The sequence below is a fragment of the Choloepus didactylus genome, chromosome 17, assembly GCF_015220235.1.
Source record: "Choloepus didactylus isolate mChoDid1 chromosome 17, mChoDid1.pri, whole genome shotgun sequence".
Taxonomy (NCBI): Eukaryota; Metazoa; Chordata; class Mammalia; order Pilosa; family Megalonychidae; genus Choloepus; species Choloepus didactylus.
In genome coordinates this window covers 16,089,572-16,111,017 of record NC_051323.1, presented here as the reverse complement: position 1 = coordinate 16,111,017, position 21,446 = coordinate 16,089,572, and the positions used below count along the sequence as shown (strand labels likewise).

General features: G+C 48.4%; 2 protein-coding genes across 5 annotated transcripts in view; both read right to left on the bottom strand.

The window, feature by feature from the left end:
- EVA1A (eva-1 homolog A, regulator of programmed cell death) overlaps nucleotides 1-20,951 on the bottom strand; it is a 51,717-nt gene extending 30,766 nt beyond the window's left edge. For 2 of the 4 annotated variants that reach the window (XR_005212420.1, XM_037807426.1), the window contains exon 1: nucleotides 20,172-20,552. The gene's annotated coding sequence lies outside the window, so the exon portion shown is untranslated. The other 2 variants (XM_037807430.1, XM_037807429.1) reach the window with 2 other exon arrangements.
- The window catches only part of LOC119512632 (GC-rich sequence DNA-binding factor 2-like), a 935,299-nt gene that overhangs the window by 742,677 nt on the left and 171,176 nt on the right, over nucleotides 1-21,446 (bottom strand). The gene's annotated exons all lie outside the window — the stretch shown is intronic.

Genomic DNA, 21,446 nt, shown 5'->3' with positions numbered 1-21,446 from the left:
GGTACAGCTTCCCTGGAAAACAGTTTGGCAGTTTCTCAAAAAAGTTAAACACGTGACTACCATATGATCCAACAATTGCACTCCTGGGCATTTATCCCAGAGAAATGAAGATTTATATTCACACAAAAACTTGCACATGAATATCTATAGCAGCTTTATTTGTAATAGCCCAAAATTGGAAACCACCCAGATGTCTTTCAATGCGTGAATGTTTCAACAAACTGCAAAGCATCCATACCATGAAGTACTACTCAGTGGTAAAAAAGAAAAAACTATAGATACACCCAACATTTTGGATGTACCCTTATAAACTATTGAATGAAAAAAGCCAATCCTGAAAGGTTGCATACTGTATGATTTCATAACACTCTTGCAATGACAAATTTATAGAAATTGGGAACAAATCAGTGGTTGCCAGGAGTGAAGGAAGAAACGGGGGTGGGAAGAAAGTGGGTGCCACTAAAAAAAGTGCAACATGAGGGAATCTTGCTGTGATGGAAATGTTCTCTGACTAGCAATGTCAACATCCTGGTGCGATGTTGTCCTGTAGTTTTGCAAGATGTTATCACCGGGGGGAAACTGGGTAAAGGGTACACGGCATCTCCGTATTATTTCTTAAAACTGAATGTAACTCTATAATCACCTCAAGAAAAGTTTAATGTAACAAAAATGTAAATGCATTGATCTCTAGGGTCTTCCTGAATCATAAGCTGCACATTAAAGTTTGAAAAATACTGATCTAGAAAACCTAACCAGGATATTAGGGGAAATTCAAAACTCCTTCTCATGAAGAACAGCTGAAGGGACAGACAATGTTTCATCTGGGGCAATCCCAGACAAGGAGACCATGAGAGTTTTCTTTTTCCAGAATATGAAGGGATTATACAAGGAAGAGAACTAGACTTGACTTGTATGGCACCTGTAAACATGATGAAAGCTGATGTAGGGGAAAGGGCACACATTAGGACTGATCAGGCCTGGGTTTAAATCCACACTCCATCACTGCCTAAGATTGGGCAAGATAGTTAACCTCTCTGACCCTCTGTTTTCTCATCTTTAAAACTATATTTAAAATGATTCATACCTTACTCCACCAATCAGCATCTAAGCAGAACAACAGAAACTGGTTTAAGTATTTACAAAAGAGAGAAATTAATGCAGGGAATTGGTCACAGGAGATAGAGATGGAAATACAGGTTGCAAATAACAGATAAGCTGAGATGTGAAAACTTCTGCAATAGATGACAGAGTCAAGAGTTTAAAGAGCTTCTCAAGTTGGTATGACTTCAGAAAGATGAAATGATTTGGAGTAATGTCCTAATGGAGGGGACCATGAGATAGCCCAGAGATTAGCAACAACAGGTAACAGGCAATCAAAGGGATAAGGGGAAGAGGCAGGGCCAGCAGGAAGAATCTGGAACCATGGGAGACCTAAGTAGCTGGAGTCGTGGAGGAGATGCAGCCTCTGCTAGAGGAGACACCTGAAGAAAAGAGAAAGGAAGAAATATTCTGACCTTCTCCTTTCTTCAACCCTCCAAGCACTCACTGGTGGCTTCATTGGCCAAACACAGCAGGAAGCCAGCAATCCTGCAGCCTGGGAAAGGCAGCTCAGGGCAGCGCAGCAATTGGAAGGCAAACAGGCCCAGGTCTGGCGGGAAGGATATGGAGCATGTAAGATGCCTGGCACATAGTAGGTGCTCAGATCATTATAACTTTTTAGGTGCCAATGTTACGTGATGGCATCGAGAACTTCACATTCTCATCACTAAATATCCAAATGGCTAGAAACACAAGCTGGGGCTCTTTGGTTCATGCCCGATGGACTTTGCCAATAGTCTTATTTCTTTTTCCAAATGAGCAGCACATCTGAGAAATGTGAAAAGCAGCCCTGTCCTGAAGTTTCATTGCATTTATATAAAAGAAATGTTGCGTTTCCACAGCTGCTGGTTTCAGACTACCCAGAGGAATAGTTTTAGTGAAATATTAATCTCTGAGAAAGCCACAGCAGGGGAAGATTGCACAGTAATTCAAGCAGCATGTGCAAAATTTATTTAGGGTTTGGCCGGGTATGGATTTAATTATGTGAAGTCTTCAGAACAATGAGAAGAAAGTGATTGAAGATGTTTGACGAAATCAGTCATGGAGGCTCTGGATGCTCCCAGATCTCTCCCCACTCTCAGTTTAATTCTGCAAACCCCAAACCATAAACACAAAGGGAGCTCCAATGGAATTGGAAGATGGCACCGTCAGTGCCAAATTGCACACAGTGGCAAAAACAGCCAAGACAGGAGACACCAGCACCGGCAGCCTATCAGGCCTCCAGTGTGGTATGAAGGTCAGGTACCCGGCCTTTGGGGGGACAAGTAGGGTAGGGATAGAGGGGTGAGAATCCAAAGGAAGGCTCAAAATCCAGGAGGCAGAATGCAAGATGCTTTCATTACAGGACCAAAGTGAGCACAAGGTCAAGTGTATTGCCCTACCTGTTAGCCATCTCACCTTTCCTGGAATGTAATGGCAAGGTCTGGTGCTGGATTTGAAGTAGCATGTAGGATGGACAGAGGACCAGAGCCCTCTCCTGAGGATGATAGGGAACTGGACCTTGCTGACACACAAGGTGAGACAGCCCTTTAGAACTTCAAAATGGTCAATGACCATTAGAGCTTCAAAATGGTAAATGACCAGAAGCCACAAGATGTCTCCTAGGCTGAAGGAACAGACAGAAAATCCAGGAAGTTATTGAAGACCAGCCTTCAGCTTCTAGGTTCTTTCCATGGATATCAGAGCCTTGGAACCAGACCAGGGGCAAGGGTTTCTGTCCCTTGAGGGCTTATACACATGAGAACCTCAAAAAGGGGAAGAGAATTTGAAAAGGGGACACGCAAAGGCCAGTCCTGTTAGGTAGAGAGCATGGGCTGGAGATGGGAAGCTGAGTTCTCATGATCTTCCCTAAGTCTGCCCATCAGAAATGATGCCCTAATACCCAGGTCCACCGTGATGGGGTCAGATTAAGTATTTATCAAGTCACATCAGCATGGGCACCAAGGCAGGGCTGGTCCTTGCTGGGATGGGTCGGGGAGGGAGCCAGACTCTGCTGACCTAATAGGGGAGTCCAGAATACTCTGTGGGGAAAACAGGGGGTCTCTACCTGTTGATCTCAGAGGTCCCTCCAGTTCATCATGCCCTAAATTCATTCCCCCAACCCACCCACTTCCTCTTTTTTCTACAGTATCCATAATAGCCTGAGCCTCCCAATCACTCAAGCTCAATCTCGGGGGTCATTACGGACCCTTCCTATACTTTGCTCAGATTCCACCTCATACCTCTTCTAGTTTTCCATCCCCACTGCTCCTCCCCTTACTCAGGAATTCCACTTTTTCCTTTGCCATTGAATCCCATACAGTGGTGCCAGGCTGAACAATCTGAAACAGCCTTCTAATAATGCCACTCCTCTATTCTAAAATTGGCAGTGGATCCACATCAACTACAGAGTAAAATTCAAAAGTGAGCCTGTTAATGAAATCCATTCATGAACTCTTCCTAATCTACCTTTCCAACACAGCCCGGTGTCCAGCCAAACAGAACCACTCTCCTCTGTAACTGCCACTCAATTTTTCCTCTGGGTTTTGCTCTGCTTGGAATGCACTTCACTGCATTTCTGAATCCTACCCAGCCTTCAAGACCCATCTCACAAAACCTCCTGTAGGAACCTTCCTCTATCCTCCCCTGCATGCGTAACTGCTCCATCTCTGGGGTTTCTGTAACTCCATGTGCCACGCTTCTGCTTCTATTCAAAGTATGTGTGTTTTCACATTTTTGTTTCATTTGTAAGTTCTTTGAAAATCGGGGCCATACATGAGTGTATCCCTCATGGAGTGCTGTAGGGAGAACCAAGAACACTGAGTCTGGCCAGCTTGTAAAAGTGCAAAGAGCAGTTCGAGGGAATAATTTTGAAAGGTAGCTCAGGGCCATAATGTGATCAAAGAATGACAGTTCAAGGCATTTGGGAATCTTCAGATGAAGTTATGAGAAAAGATGAGGTAAGCCTGGGAGAAAACATCAAGTGTGAAGGGAGAAGACCCACAGCTGGAACCCTGGGGAAAACCAGCCTGCAAGAGTCAACTGGAGAAAGAAAAGACCATCATGGAGACCGGGAGGAAAATAACCACATTTGGTCCACGCCAGCATGTACTTGAAGAATTCGGACTGAATTCTGTGTGACTTTTCCCTCTAGAAGTGCGGGGCAGGACATGCTGGCAGACTTGTGGATCCTTAGTTCAGGAATTTAAAAAGGCCACCCACTTGCCACCATTTTAGTCCTCATTGGAGTTCCCCAAGCAATGGCTTCAGTCTCCTGCCACTGGGACTCCCCAAGCCCAATATATCTGGGGTGTCTGCAAATGTGCAGAACACAGAAATAATGTCCTACCAAGGAGCACACAAATGGGAACAAGAAGCATTCCCGATCATCAGATTCTTTTCTGTTTGGGCTGACTTCTAGGTCCACCACAGTTATTAAAGCCAGCGTAGGGGCCCAGGGACCCTGAGGAAGTCAGGATGGGGTGGTCAAAAACCCTGATTACAAGGAGAATGCAAGCCCTGTGAAGCCCTCAGGGAGCTGGAGAAAAAGGAAATCAGGCTGGAGAGCTACACCAGCCTCCCTTGATGGGCTGTGAGGAGCCCCCAGGGCTGGTGGGGGTTCTTGGGGAGATGAGCAGCTTCTACCCAAGGCTTTCCTGATCATTCGTAGCAGGGGGAGCCAGTCACACAGGACCTGCTTTGTGCCAGCTCAATTCCATGCAGACAATCTGCTGAGCATCTGGGAGGTGAGAACCCCTGAGTGTGCAGATCTGCACTGGATGGCAACAGAAAGTTCTCCAAAGCCATCCCTGCTCGATGGTCTCAACCTACAGGTTCTTGAAACCACAATTGTCTTATGCCTTACTCTAATACAGTGGAGTTCAACCTATTTGTTTCAAGGGTTCCACGAATGTTTGATTCAAATTAAAGTTAAAAAATATTTTTAAAATGGCAAGCACACACCAACAGTCAAGGTCTGGGATGCTGAATGAGAACAGTTGCAGAACCCAGCAGTCAACATTCTTGGGTCCACTTCAGAATAAAGGTTAATTAATGACACGTGTAGATGTGTCATTACTCGGGAGAGCTGTACTTCCAGAAAAGGTCTTTTAACAATTCAGATCCATGCAAGCCTTCTCATGTTGTAAAACTCCCCACCACCCTCGCTCATGTGTGCCAGGCTCGATGAAGGGTCAGGCCAGGCCCAGGGATAGCCATTCCACACATGGTCAAGATATGAGTCGGCTGCACAAGTATCATTGACCTTGTAGCATGTTGCATCGTGGTAAGTTATCACTGGTAGACTTAGTGCTTACTTTTGGCTGGGAGTGCTTGGCAGACTTCTAATAATCCAAACAAGACCAACTCGGCAAGGCAGAGCCACACAATTACTTTCCTCCTACAGCAGATAATATGTCAGTGATGGACCGACAACTGAAGTTTGAACTCAACATGCCAAATTAAATATTTCTTGATGTTTTAAAGGCTTGAAGTGATTACTAGAGAGAAACAGGCACTAACATTTCTGAGAGAATTTTCCAACAACATAATTAACATCTCATAATTGCACAAGATAACTTTGGGAAGGATTTGCTGCCAAACAAAGTTGTAAGTCAGTGGAGGAACCTGTTTATCTATTCCTTTCAATTAGAGCCTCTATAATTAAGCAATGCAAGCAATTGCTTCATAATGTCAGCAAGTCAACATTAAAACAAAATTTTCCTGTATTCCTTTTTCAAATTTCTGGATCATTTTAATCAGAATAACCTGAATCCACAAGGAATCCTACTTAAAACGTGCTATCATTTCCAATGTCTAGCTGTCAGAATTTTCTCAAGGCTGGACATGCAATATAAAATGCAGGGATGCACTTGATCACGAGAATACTTTCAGGCTGCAACTATCTCCCAAAACGCTTAATTTCAAATGTTCACATTCATCACAACGGTCTCCTTGTTTTCATAATTAACTGTATGTTATAAACTAGAATTATCAAATAAAATAATGCATAATAATACATAAACCCTTTCTTCCGTTTTTACTCATTTGAAGAGTTTTAATGCTAACATTTTTTTGAAAATCATTGTCATTTAATACCTAGGAACAACCTAATATATTAAGCAGGAGAGGGTTAAAGAAACAGATATTTTTGGTTAGAAAGGAGGAAATTGGCTGAGACTATGTTTCAAGCATCACCCCAGATGTAAACTTGATGCTCAAAAAAATAAATGCTGGTTGAATTAATCAGTGAAGCAGCAGTAGTGTGCCACTTCCTTCTGGATTTGGGAGAGGGGGAAACTGAAAATGGAGAAACAGGGAAGGCCACGGGGAGGTTTTGCTTTTCCTGTGAAAACTGTCTTCCTGTGGGCAAGCAAGCGGGCCTCTGTGTGAAGTCTGAAGAGACGGTGGTCAGCAGATGCGGTCACTGACCACTGGGCCTGGGACAGCCCAGGCGGTCGGTGTTCGGGGAAAGAATTATGGGGGCAGGGAGGTGTCTGGACTCACAGTAGAGAAAACCAGTGACCAGACATGTGATTTGGGGGAGAAGGGGGCCAAAGGTAAGGGTCAGCCTGGAGAGCAGAAGCAAAGCACAGCACAGGGAACTCCTTCTCTCACTCATTTTCCGATTAGGCACTTATTATCAACAAGCATTACACAGATTCTGGGGTGACAGAGACAAATAAGCCTTGGCCAGCATCTCTTTGGGGTAGATGAGCAAGCAGGCAGGGTCACCACAGAGAGACAACTGTCACCAAAGGGGAGCACCTGGAGCTGAAAGGAGGCAGCAGGGAACACGGGGGTCCTGGACAGGAGCCCCCAAGGTGAGTCTCAAAGAAGAAACAGGAGTTGGTCAAGTAGGTTCCAGCTGAGAATGGGGGAGGGATGCACACCAACAGAGAAAGAGCTATTTTGCAGAAGGCCAAGGCGTGAGAAGGAAAGGAGCAGCGAGAGGAAGCTGTTGAGGGCCCTGGGGCCAGGCCATCAGGGCCCTCGCACCGAGGAGCTTGGCCTCTCTCCCTGTGGGCCCTGGGGAGCCATGGGGGGTGTGAAGCCGAGGGAAGGAACTGCACGACGACTTCTCTTCCCAATCACTGCATATTGTGTGCCTGTGTGTCCTCCCACAAGACCTCCCTGAGAGTGGGAACTCTTTCACCTTTTTATCTTTATATCCTCAGAGCTCAGTGTAGCGCCTGGACAGCAATGGGAGCTCAACATTTATTGTTATATGATGAACAGATGAATGAGCAAAGTGCAAAGAAGGGAGAGGATTGCTAGGAGGGTGAATGTGGTGATGGGGCTGAGACAGCACTGACGAGCACAAAGGCTGGGAAGTTAGGACAGGAGACCATCGGAAATAGACTCGTGGAACTGTGACGATACAGAGATAGACTCTCTATGGTCCAAGCAGCATATGGAGAAAGTGGACAGAAAATGACCGTGGATGATGATACACTGGTAGGCACTGAACTGTGAGATGCACGGGGACACTTGGGTCTGGGGAAACCATACCAAATCCTGCTTGTGGCAGGGCTGGTAGTTAAAACATATCAACTCTTGCGGCAGACATCAGTGTTTTCCTCCCCAATGGCCATCTTCCCCTGCCCACGGTGGGAGTCATGTCATGGGTTGAAGTTAATCATGGAAGTCTCTTGGCCATTCCATTTATGATGTGCCCTAAACCTGGCCAATAGGACTCACTATTCATGATAGAATTCAGTTGTCCATGAATATTTCCTTTGTCTCTAAAGTCCTGTTTAAAATAGTCAATACAGAGACTTTTCATCTGGACATACACTAAATTAGTGGTTAGTGGGGCTACTAGACAAATTAATGGAGAATGGTAAAGGAACTGATTTCCTCGACCATACTTGTTAGATTTGTCTTTTCAGTCCCTAAACTTGACCTCCAGGGTTTAAACCTATAAGTTTTCCTTGTCTGATGTTATTACCTCAACTTGACAAACATCTCCTGGGCATCAATATAAGGTGATGAATAGGACAGTGTTCTAATCTTGGCACTTAAGGTCAGGGTTTCCCTAGTTCATAACATAACACCACGCTGTCTTCTCCATATTGTAATATGCATCACGTTGTAAATCTAGATCCGGGTCTGAGTTTTGATGCAAGTTCTTTGTCAAAAGCAGAATAACCTCATGTCTCAATTGACTTTAAAGATGAGCTTCATCAACTTTTACAGATAAGATACCCTGACATACCAGTGGCCAATTGAGAACCCTAGAAGGCTGGAAGGGTCACAGATGGGACCAAGGGAAGGGAGAGGAAATAGCTGCACAGACTTATGGATGGGAGTTTCTGCATTCCAGGAATGCCACAGCCTTTGACACCAGAGCCAGGTTCAATCTCAGCTCCACCATTTACCAGACATGTGGCATTGGGCAAACTCTTTACCATTTCTAAACTTCAGTCTGTAAAGTGGGAAATACAGCTTAATACGTCAAAGAATTCTTGGTAATTCCTTAGAATGAGGTGATCTTTGTGGTGAATCAAGCACAAGGTTTGGTAAGCAGCAGGTGACCTCCCAGGGCAAGCACGAGGTCCGAGTCATACACCCAGGAGTTCTGAGATTTTCTTTTTTCCTTGCTAGAAGAATCAGTCCCCTAAACATTAAAGAAACAACTAGACATGCTCCCATCAAATCAAAGTCCTGTACCTTGGAGCATGTAACAGACCGTCTTCTCTCTATCCCCATTGTCCGTCCCTTTATTCCCCTGAATTAAAGCACCGGCCCCTACCTGGCCTCCCTACCTCCATCCTCTCCCCACCTCCAACCCCACCTCCACAGAGCCACCCGACAGCAGGACTTGGCAAACTACAGCTCATGGGTAAACCGGGCCCACTGCCTGTGTTTGCAGATAAAGCTTTGCTGGAACTAAGCCACACTCAATTCATTCACATATTGTCAACGGTGGCTGTCACACTATAGAGGCAGAGTTGAGAAGTCGTGGCAAAAACCACATGGCCCTCAAAACCTTAAATATTTACTATCTGGCCAATCCTTGTTCTAGCACACTCCCCTCGGTAGCTTGTCTCTCTCTCCAGTGATTTGCTTCTCATAGAAAGACTAAACTGAGTTAGCTGGTCCTTGCCGGTCTTTCCTGCCTTATCTCTCTCTACCGCCCTACCGCCTTACATGCAGCCTGCACCCCATCCTCGCTGAATCAGAATCCCCCAAACATACCACATTCTCTCTGCCCACAACACCACTCTTCCTTTTCCATGTAGAAGATTTCTGCCCATGCTTCAAGATTCTTCTTAAATGCTCTTTCCTTTATGAAGCCTTCCAGAACTGCCCCCTCGGTCCCATAGCTCCAAGGATCAGGTTGTCCTTCTTGGAGCTGCCTTTGTGCCATGCACCATCCCCCCCCCCCCCCCCCCCCCCCCCCAGTAACCAGCCTATGGTATGGAATGGATTCTACCTGTCTGTCTCCCTCACTAGACACCCCCGATCTAACTGTCCTCTCTCTCATTCTCTCCCTGTTCTTTTCTAGCAGAGCACTTGTACGCATGCATTTATTTGTGTATTTATTCCTTTAATGCCTGTTCCCTAATGACTGTGAGCTCCAAGAAGGCAGGAGCTGAGGCTGTCTGATTCACCCAGCCTGGAGCCAACCTCCCAACAGTCACTCAACTTGTTGAATGAATGAATGCATGGATGAAAAAACAGACATTTTACTAATGAATAAAGTACAAGTGGAAAAAAACCCAAAGGTGTCAAGGTTGTTACTTTCTGAGTCCCCAGGATTAAAACACTTCCTCCCAGACCTTTCTGGCACCTCCACAGTCCAAGGTTGGGTCATATAAGCACCACCATGGGACACGTGCACAGCCCTATGTAGTCATTTCCAGAATTGGGGTGGAACATGTACACAGGCCTTTCCTGTGAGAGCAAATTCAGACCCCGGAATCGGAATACAGCCACAAGCAGGGCTGCATATCTTCATCGAGTCCTCGTCTACACTGAGCCATACAGCATCCTGGCCACACCCTCTGACGAAGGACATCCTCTACCCCTTGTCCACTAAGGAAAGGTGGACCACACTCCTGAAGCTTCTTCCCTCCACCACAGGGGGAGTTCTGTCTGTCCATCACACCCACGCCCACATCCGGGTGACAGAGCTCAGACTGACGGAGCTGGGGAGGGGTGGGCAGGGATGGCCTCTTCTGCCTCACTCAGCGTCCCCAGCACCTAAGAAAACTTTAGCTTGAAATGTATCCTGAATTGTGACTCTTCCCAATAGCTTTTCCTGCTAAATGAAGGCTCATGAGCAAGCAAATAACTCAGCTGAGTTGCTGCTTTGTGTAGGGGGAAAAAAAATATCCCAAGGCCATTTCCCATGTGGCCTTTCTGATTCTGGACAGCGTGTCTCACCCATAAAGGCTCTCTGTGAAGGTGCATGCGTTCCGCTGAGATGTTCCCAAGGAGAGCTGAGATGCCCTTTCAACCAAGGTACATTCATGAAGTCGGCAGCTGAACCCTGATGCTAGCTCTAAGCCTCACGATGTCAGCGCCAAGAACCCAGGCAAAGCTGAATTTCTTGTTACGTCAAGCTTTTAACCCTCTCGGGTATCTGCCAGTAGGTGAACAACAAAAGAATCCTATGTGTTAACACAGAGACTGTCTTTGGCCCTAGATAAATACATCCTCTCAGCCTGTTGCACTTGTGTCCTCTGAGCCTGGTCCCAAGGCATCCAGAGGACAAAGTCAGTCCTTTCTGGTATTAAGAACTTACATGGCAGCAGCCAAACCATCTAGTTCCTTCCAAGCAGAGCACACCGTGGCCTCGGCAAACCTCCTGTGACATGCCCATCACTTCCTACAAGATCTCAGCAACTCTCTGTCTCTTCCCGCAAACGTGTCCTCATCCCCAACCATTTTTCTCTCTGATCAGAGGAACAAATGACCTGTGTCCAATCCAAGGTCAGAGCCCGTCCTGACCCCCACTCTCACTGTGCTCTGGGTTCCACTCCTTCCTCTGCAAGGTTTTATTCCATCCATCATTCTCACCTCCTGGGGTTCCAAAGAGGAGACAACAATTCCCCATGCATGACAGGGAGCCCCAGAGGTTGTGTTCTCTCACGGAAAGTTTCAAAGACAAATCCAGTGGGTGATGCATTGCACATGAGTCTGGTATGGTCTGGATTCAACATCTGATGACTCACGTTCAGGAAGTTTGAAAGAAAATTTCTCTACTCCACCTAATAAAAGGTGGAGATCTGAAAACACCTATCAGGGACTTCATTAAATGATTTCCAACTGCTGACATGGAAGATGTCTAGAATATAGATAGAAATATTTAAAATCCACGTGGAAAAGGAAAGTGAGCTTAGAGCTCCTTCCATCAGATGCATAGTGTGTTTGTGGCCACTCCCGGCACCTCCTCTGGCTCCTTCCCTCACCGTATAGATGGGTACATGGAGGTTTTTTCCTTCTCTCCACATCCCCTCTACCCAATACCTCTTACTACTGTCCCCTCTCTCATTCCTTTCACAGCAAGCTTCTGCAAAGAGTTGCCTACACTTACCCACTTACTCACCTCACATTTGCTCCTCAACCTACCTCATCTCTCAAACTCCCCTCTCAAAGTCACCATTAGCTTCCTAATTCCCGAATCTATAGATACCCTGTTCTTCCCTTACTGGACTTTTGCATCCTTTGAGACTGTTGACCTCTCCCTCCCGGAAACTCCTCTTCCACCCCTCAGTCTCCTGCTTCCTTCTGCCTGCCTGCCCATCCCCTCCCCAGATGTCTTTCTTTGATCCCCTCCTTTCCCTCCCGTCCCAGGGGGCAGCGTGTCGCCCCAGGCTCCCCACTCTCGGAGAAGGTCTGGTACAGACCTTAACAACACAGGCCCCAGATCCTGACTGCTGGGCTAAAAGCCTAGGTCTATCATTTACAGCTGTGTGACCTTGGGCAGATTACTTACCATCTCTGTGCCTCAGTATACTTATCTGTAAAACAGGTAAACCAGTCCTCTCTGGCAATGGTGGTTGAGAACACACAGTACACACGCAGTAAGCACCAGCCATTGTAGTTACTCTTCCCACATTCTACATCTCCTAGAGCAACTGATCCGCACCGTGACTTCACTATCTCTTGTCAAAAGTTTGCTCCTGAATCTTCGTTCAGATGTCTCTCCAGAACGTCAAACTTACAAAACCATCTGCCCAGTAGACATCTCTCCCTGGCCGTCCCCGAGATGCTTCAAACTCAGCACTTCTGGAGCTGAGCTCATCATCCTTTCCTATGAGTCACCCCCCACCCCGTTCCTTCTCCCGATAAATAGCCCCACTATCCTTCCTGTGGTTGCCAGGCCCAAATCCCAGAGTCATCCTACACACCAGCCCCTCCCTTCTTCCCCCATTCAATCAGTCATCAAATCTTGCCGACTTTACTGCCAAAGTATTTCTTGAGTCTGTGCCCAATTCTCCATCCCTATTACCAATGTTGTAGTTAGAACCTCACTATTTCTCACCTGGATGATAATTTGTAACAATAATACCAATATTATTGTAACAATAATAATATAATAATAATATTATTATTGTAACAATAATAATATGATTGTAACAATAACAACAACATGATTGTAACAATAATATATTGGCCACTCTCATCAAATGTTAATTATGGATTAATCACACTTTATCATACCCAATCCTTACCACCATCCTACAAAGGAGGAATTAAAGTGCCTGTATTTAGAAGACAGAGGCTCAGAGACATTTCCTAAAAATAGCCAAGTGACACAGAGATGGAGTGGCGCTGGGGTGTAAACTGAAGTCTGTCTGACTCCAAAGTCCAGGTTTTTGCCACCCTCCAAGATGCAACAGCTTCTTAACTGGTGTCACCGACACTAGTCTTATTCCTCTCTATTGCCAGGAGGTCTATTTTTACAATGAAACTCTGAGCCAGCTTCTCCTCTGTGTGAAATCCTTCAGTAGCTCCCCAGTGCCTTTTTTAAAAAAATTCAAATTCTTTAGCAAAACCCTTCCTGATGTGTGGATTCTCCTCCCTCCTCTCTAATCACACCCACCCACCTTCCTTTCTGGGAATGCACCTGCCTGTTCAGCCCGTCATGCTCTGCTTCCTGCCGACCCCTCTGCCTGGGACGCCCTGACTCAGCTTCATCTCGGACCTGCCTTTGGTGGTCCCTCCCCTGGATGCCCACAGAACTCTGCGACTGCATCTAGCACAGCTTTTTTGGGTGGGGGGCACATGCTGATTGAGCACCTACTATTTGCTCAGGCTCTGGTGATCTGAAATTAACAAGGCCTATTTCCTACATTCTGAAAACTGACTTTAACGAGGGAGAGGGACAGCTAAATGCTGCACTACTGTCTCTACTTCCCTTGTCTGTCTCCACACTGGGCTGGGTAAGAAGAGCGTCTTGTTCATCTCTGTGTCCCCAGGGCCCAGAATTGTTCCTGGCACATAGGAGTGTCAGCAAACATAGCTTGAGCTGAGCAGACACACCAAGCCATCAAGCCATCATGACTGACATGCAAGCTCAGCCTGCAGAAATGCTGTTCACCTTCACATGTGTCTTTTCCAGGCTCTGAACATCCAAGTCATTGTTTTCTGTATTTTTGTGAAAGTGCCACAGCACACCCTGCAAGGTCTAAGAGTGGCAAAGTTCCAGGCTGCCCATTTCTGCCCTCGGGAACTGACCTGCTAAGAGATCAAGGGTCCAAGTCCTCACAGCAGGTGGGTGGCAGTGCTGACGCCCCTTCCAGTGCTCGCTCAGCCCACCTGCAGGCTCGATGCCACCTTTCATTTGCAGCAAATACGAGAGTGGCTCTCAGAGGCTGCTCGGTCAAGTGGCTCCCAGGTTAGGGTGATTCAGGAGAGGAAATGTGTGTGTCTTCCAGAAAGAGCCCTTCCCGGCCCCTGACAAGAGGCCTCCCTGTCCTGATAAGAGGATCGACTAAAAGGATAAAACATCTTTGCTTGTGCAGGTGCCCAGAAGATGGCCTTAGGAGCCCTGTGGGTCGGGTCCCCCTCCAGAAACAAGGGCCCCCGAAGTCTGTTCCCTGCAGCTACTGCCCATCTGAGTGCCACGGGCAGGAGGGCTCAGGGCAAAAAGGGGAGAGGCTTAAATTACAGCAGGTGTTTTGTAAAAAGTCGTCTTTTCCTCTCAAGTTTATGGTTACTTTTCTGCTGAGCCTTTCCGCCTCCCCTCACGGAGGAGGACAAAGTGCAGGCTGCCTCGGTGATCAAAGAGGGGACGAGAGGAAGAGAAGCTCTGAACCCCTGAGGCCCAGCCTCAGAGTGCAGGCAGGACAGAGGGAATGGGACAAAAATGGGGCGAAAAGGGGCTTTTCTGGCCTGGCCCCAACAGCCCATACCCATGTACTTTCCTTCTTTAAAATCAGATTTTCCAAAAGCAGCTCAAGAGTGCCAGCCGTGGGTAAGGGCTTGGAGTCCTGTATCCTGGATCTGATCTTGTATCTCCCTTTCAGCTGTAGGCAGGACTTCATTTCTGCCTCTAATACCATATTCAGAGGGTAGTTGCAAGATTCGTGTGATAGATGGATGTAAAACAAGTCCTTAACACGGGGCCTGGAACACACCCCAGGTGATTGGTGCTACCTTCTCTTATTATAGCCCTTAAGGAACCACAGTGGGAGCACTCTGCCTGGGGGGAGGACGGCCACTGGAAGAGAGCACCTGCCCCTCATCATCCACTCCTAGAGTCCTGGCTGGATTCGTCTACACTCCACATTTTCTCTTCCAGGGCACCAGTCTGCTTGTGTTGTGTTTGTCTCTCTTCTCATCCATTTCCCCAGTCAGGCTGTGAGCATCCTTAAGGGTTGGGATTGTGACTTTCATGGCAGGGCATTCATTCATTCGTCACTTACTGTCTCCTGTGTCCCAAGGAGTCAATAATTGGGGAATTATTGAATGAATGAAGACTGAGGATGACCTAAAGAATCACCCATATCAATCATCCACTCAACAAGTAGACGTATCCATCACCTGTCATGAGCCCTTTGCAATCAGTACACTTGAAAGGCTTTGGATTTAAAGAGAAGGAAGACAAATGTGAACATGATTCCCAGGAAATGTGTCAGTTCTGAGAGTCTGATCTGGTGGATCACATGCTGGATCGTGTATAAAATGAACCTGAGCATCTCCATCTCTACATCTCCCCACTCCCTCCCTCTCCCTTTCTAAGTCGTGGGAAACAGCAATTCATAAAGACTTTTGGATGCTCTAAAAGTAAGGTGCCAGGAAAAAAAAAGAGACTTGTTCAAAAGCCCAGACTCAAGAGGGACCATCTGCATAGTGTGTCAGCCAGGGCTTTGAAAAGAAAACAACCACCCATAACCACTGAGCTCAGCTTTCTTTGTTTCTGTGGTTTCTTTGCTTACGGGAGACAGCGGTCCTCTTCCCCTGACCCCCAAGGTCTGTCCCGCTGCCCCAGGAGGAAACAAGGCAGCAGCAGGGACAGCAGGCAGACACCAATCAAAAAGCTCAGCACACCTGAGCTTTAAATCCCCACTCCATCACCTCCCAACAGTAAAGGAACAGACTGTTGAAAAGTCAAAGTCACCTCCCCAGGCCCATCTCTAGCCCTCCAAACCCCCACTCCATGTATATCCACAGCTGACAAACCCTTTTCTGACTCTGGACCATGTATATGCAATTTCCTATCTACAATGCTCTTTGATCACCAGTACCACCCAAGCCCAGCAAACTCCTACTTATTCGTTAAGACCCTATTCAAACACCCCCTACTCTCTGAAGCCTTCCCTGACTCTCCTAAGCAGAGATGGTGGCTGGTTCCTTTGAGCTCCCAGTTCTCTGCTCAGATCTTTCTTATTCCATTGGACACATGCTGGGGATCTGCTTACATGTCCGTCACACCAAGTGGACTGTGGCCTCTTTGATGACACATCTTTGTGTCTTTTGCACCCAGCACAGAGCTGCTCATTACACCTGAATCCCAAGCCCACCCTAACACCTCAAGTTCCCGTTATCAAGCTAGTCTGAGACCAAGATACCTCCTACAGCCCCAAACAAGATTTCACAGAGTTCAACAGCAGAGGCACATTTCAGGGGGAACACAGCCTAAGACCAAAACAGGATGAGGTTTGTCTCCCCAGAATCAGACACACAAAGCAGCAAGCAGCCTCCTCAGGAATCTGTCTGGCCAGTTAAGAGGTACCACCCAAGTTGGCAGCCAACAAGGTGTGACATCAGAGGCCTGAAGACCTGGCACTGAGCCTGACACATTCTCCCTGGGCTAATTAATCTTCTGGGGGCAGCTTCGAAAGCCTCGGTGAAAATGCATGTAGTGCCCAAAGACCTTGGGTCCGACATTTACTCCAGTCAGCAGCAGCTTGAGGGAAACTGTTTCTCAGATCAGCCAGCTGGCAGCCCAGGAGACTGATGCCAGAAGGCAGAAAGAGCCTGGTGCCTGCATGGGGGGAAAGTGCTATAGTGGATCTGAAGGGTCTCTAATGTGTCCATGGGCAGGAAAGTTCTCACCCTACCTCCACCTTCAAAAGTGGCCCTTACTAGAGTATTCCACAGCCCCTAACAAAACCACTGGGCCTTGTACACATCAGGTGACCTCATCCCACTGAAGTTTTGGGGAAAACCTGCCAAAACAAGCAGGCTCAGGGGAATGCCAGCTGTGCAGGGCAGTTGGAGAGGAAGCCAGAATACACAAATATGCAGGTATGTGTGCAAGGCAGTCTGGCCTACAGAGCAAGTGGCCAAGGGACCAGCAAGGAGCGGGGCTCAGCTTTCAAAGCCAGGGTTGCATGTGGGGAAATAAAAGATTCCAAGTTGGCGAAGTGATCAGCTGTAACCGAGTATCCGGTGTCACACACAATTCACACAGGGCATCAGCGACCAGTTCCAAACCTGGTTCTCCAACACCCGATATGGGCCATTAAGTTCCCTTAACAAGTTTTACCTTCCTCATAACACTTGGAGAAGGAGTACCCTACATCTGATGAAGTATAATGTAGAAAGCCAGGTGGTGACATATATATTCATCCATCTACGCTTCATTGATTAATTTCACCAATACTCATGTATTAGGTGCACATGACAAAGGCCTCACACTTGGTAAGGGCAAAGCTGGAGCCAGGCAGTTCCTGACCCCAAGTCTGCACCTCTCTCCTCTGAGCAGGTGTGTTGACTGCATCCTCAGCACCTTTGACTCCCCCAAAGGAGTTAACACTGTTCTGTCCCGGACCAGTGCATTTAGGATCTATGTCAAAAACACTCATTTAGCATCAAGGTAAGAGGTGCTGAGCCAGCACTGTGACTGGGTACCGACCCTAACGTTCTGCCCCTCTGTTTCTGGGGGCAGGGCAAGGAGGGGAGAAGAGGAAGAGAAGTTGTAGAACTAATGGCACAAGTCAGGTCACCAGTGTGTCACAGATGGAAAATCCAACGGACTTCAGCTTCTGTTAATGCACTCGACAAACCTCAGCTCCCATTTACTGAGCACTTACTATCTGACCAGCTCTGGGATAAACCCTTTACCCATGAGCTCTGCAGTTCAGCTGTCTCCATAGACCCTGGCCCCACCACTCATTAGCTGTGTGCCTTTAGGCCAATTGCTTAGCCTTTCGGTGCCTCCATTTCTTTGGGAAATAGGGCAATAGCAGCACCAGCTTTAAAGGGTGGTTATGAGGATTAAATGGAGTAAAAACATACAGTACTAAATGTGAACCACGGCCTGGAGTAGAGGAGGCACTCATTGTTAAGATGAACAATTATGCCATTAATTAGCCATGTGAGTCTGCAGGGAGGTTTCATGTTCTTCCCACTTTACCAATAAGCCTTTAAGAGACTGAGTCAACTTGCTCAAGGTCACAGAGTTAATAAGTGGCAGAGCTGGGATTAACTGCAGGCAGCCTGACTCCAAAGCCCTCAAGCTTAACCAGCACTGTTAGCACAACACCGCGCTTAGGTTCTAGGGACAGAGGCCTTTGGAGAGACTAATGAGGGATCCCTACGTAGTGCAGAAAATACTATGATAGAGATAAATTAAAAAAAAAAAAAAAAAAGTGCTGAGGTAGCAGGGAGCAACAGAACTCTTCAGAAATTAAAGAATGTTTTGCCCAGAAGGGGACTTGAGCTCTAGCCTCAAAGAATGATGAGGAATTTGTCAACCAAGACGGAGGAAGGGCATTCCCAAAGCACAGGGCCTGGAATGCCAAAAGAAGAGTAAACTGTCAGTTATTGGAGGAACATAGAAGAAGTGGTCTAACATAAGGCTAGGAAGGTAAATTGAGGTCAGAGGTTCGATTTTATTCCGTAAGACAGTGGTTCTCAAACTTGAATATGCAGAGGAATTATCTCTGGTGCTTGTAAAATACGTGCAGGTTCCCATCCCTGCTGTTAGTAGTGGGTGGGGGGTGGGGGTCAAAGATGATTTTAAGGCAGTTCAGTAGCATGACCTGCTATGGTTTTGGCAGCAGAGTTCTGGCATTGGGAGAGGTGATGGGAGAGATGGGGACAGAGGCTGGTATCATCAGCCAAACTGGAGAAGGTGAGAAGAGGAAATAATGGTGCCCTTCATGAACTAATAGGTGAAACCAGGGTTTTTCACTCTTGGCATTATTAACATTTTGGGCTGTATAATATTTTGTTATGGGGTCTGTCCTATGCATCAGAGATGTTTAACATCACCCCGGCTTCTACCCACCATTTGCAGTTGTCCTCTTCCCACCCATCCACCCCCTCCCTCAGTGACAACCAAAAATGTCTCTAGTCATTTATGTCCCCTGGGGGGCAAAATCACTCCACCAGACACCACCCTCCCTTTGAGAATTGCTGATTTAAACCCTCACATTAAACATCTCTTTTTACCGGTGAGGACATCGAGCCACAGAAAGGGATGTCACCTGCCTCAGTGAGGACTAAAACACTGGCAGCGCGGCTCTAGGGCTGCCAAGCTCAACTGCCTCTAGGGGAAGAGACCCAAGACGGCAAGGCAGAATTATAGATTTGACTGGATGATGGGGAGGCTGAAACAGTGGGGTTCAAAAGTAAAACCTCAATGCTTAGCACTGACCTGGAAGCACAGCAGGTGTTAAATAGTTTGAATTTAAAAAGAATCAAGATATAGTTGCTCCAAATGGAAAAAGGTGGGTTCCTGTTTGGCTTGGACAGAGGAAACCTCTGTAGGGCTGGACGTAGAATGTGTGGTACAAACCAGCTGGGATCCAAATCCCGGCTGGGCCTCTTCCCAGCTGTGTGGCCTCTGGCACATTACTTAACCTCTCTGCACCGCATTTCACCCATGTGTAAAATAGGCTCCCAGGCTCGATGTGAGAACGCGAGTTAATAAGAGCAAAATGCCAAGCTAGCGCGGTGTGGTTTGCCCTCCTCTCCTCCAGAGCCTTCCTCATTAACTCCACGACCGATGCGCATTAGTTATCTAGTACTTACCCTTTTCTTGCCCCTCACCGCCACCCCCCACCCCCGCCAACCTGGTAGGAAGCCCAGACAGAGCCGCAAGAACCTGACTGTCCCCCTTAGGTTTTAGGAGTCGCCTGACGCAGCTTTTGCACGCCCCATCCACTCCGAGTCTGGGGTCCTGGGGGTCGCCAAATGCGCGCAGCGAGCTGGGTGTCTCCGAAACGAGCAAGGTAAATGAATCCAGCGTGCACGACAGAATTTCAGGCAGGTCGGCACCCGGCAGGCCCGCGGGAATCAAAGCCAGTCACTGCCGCGGGTGGGCCCCGCGCAGCCCCTGCTCGCGGCGGCGGAGGGAGAGACAGCACCGAGATTTGGAAAGGACCCGCTCCCGGAAGCCGGGCAACAGAGGCAGGGAGCTGAGAGCTTGCTTGATTCAGAAAAGGGAGCAGGGGGGCGCGGGACGGGAGAAGCAACAGGAAAGTAGGAAGAGGCAAAAAGGAAAGCAGTGGGAAGCAGAGTTCCCTGGGGTCCCAGCCTCCCGCATCTGGGCAGGGTGTCGGGTACAAAGCAGCAGCTTCAGAAGTTGCTTGGGGTGTTTCTGAAGAGGGGGCGCTCTGAGCAGGCCGGGACCCCGCTGGGATGCTGGGCGCCCCTGCGCCCTGGGCGCGCTTTCGGGCGCCTCTTACCTTCGCCGCGGCCGCCGGCGCGCACTTCCGGGGGCTGCGCTCTGGGAGCGCGGGGCCGCGCCTGGGGACCCGGAGCCGATCGCCCCGGGAAAACGCGCAAAGCGCTGCCGGCTGGCCTGGGCCGGCGCCTCGGAGAGAAAGCTCGGTGGAGTGGCCGCGGGAGCCGGGGCGGGGCGGGGCTGGGCTGGGGGCGCGGGGTCCCGGCCTCGGCGCTCACGAGCGGCTGCGCCGAGCCCCACAGTCGCTGGAGGAACCCGAGTCAGTGGGAGGAAAAGGTTGTTTCATTTCCTTCGGTCTCCCCCTCCTCTCCCCCGCTTCCCAGGCTCGGGACCTGCCCTCCCTCTCCCCCGCCCCCTTCCCCAAGCCCGCGGCCCCTGTGGGCGCTCCGGAGACTGGAAACCTGAACGGCTGCGGCGCGCGGCGCCTCCCTCTGCGCCAAGTTAGTTCCCGCTCGAGAACTCCTGCCGGCCTCCGGGAGCTTCCGAGCGTCTCCAGGGCCGGGGGAGGTTCCCACCGGCTGTCTCCACCCTGCCCCGGAGCCCCAGCCTTTCCCATGGCTGGGACGAAGCTAGATTTGAAAGCAGACCTCCCAGCCCCTGCCAGCACCCATTCTTTCATTCCTGCCCCGTCGCGTGCTTTGAGCCCAAACCAAACCATCCTCCTCAGACAGGAAATAAGCACTTACTTTGTTAAATCTGATCAACTTTTTTTTTCCCCGCGCGGGGAGTCCGAAGCCCGATGCATAAAGTCGGAGGAATGGTCCTTTTGATTGGATGCAGAGCAGCTGAGGACTCTGGCCTTGCACATTCATGTTAAATTCAGTGGGTATTATTGGAGGCCTGACAGGCACTAGACTGGGCTCTGGGGATGGAGAAATGAACCAGAGGCGCATGTTGAGCCACGACTGTCGGTAGTCAAGAGGCTTTGAATATGGGGAGTGAGGAGGTGCAGAGAGGCAGAAGGTCAAGTAGTGGAAAGTGATTCAAGAGTGGAAGAGCTTTCTATGTAGTAAAAATAGCTTAGGCGGAGGCAAGGAAAAGGAAAAGCTCATCAGGAAGTAGTGTGGCAAAGAAGAGGGCTGGAGGGTGGTGAGTGATGGCTGGGGAAACAGAAGAGAAGGCTGCACCAGTAAAGTCAGTGGGTGATCAGAGCAGCAGGAAGCAGTGGGACGGAATTGAGAGCTATCCATGAGGAGGAGCTGACAAGACCTGGTGATCACTGGAGGAAGAGGTGGAGAGGAAGAAGGGGGAGAGAACTCCCAGGACTCTAGCTGCA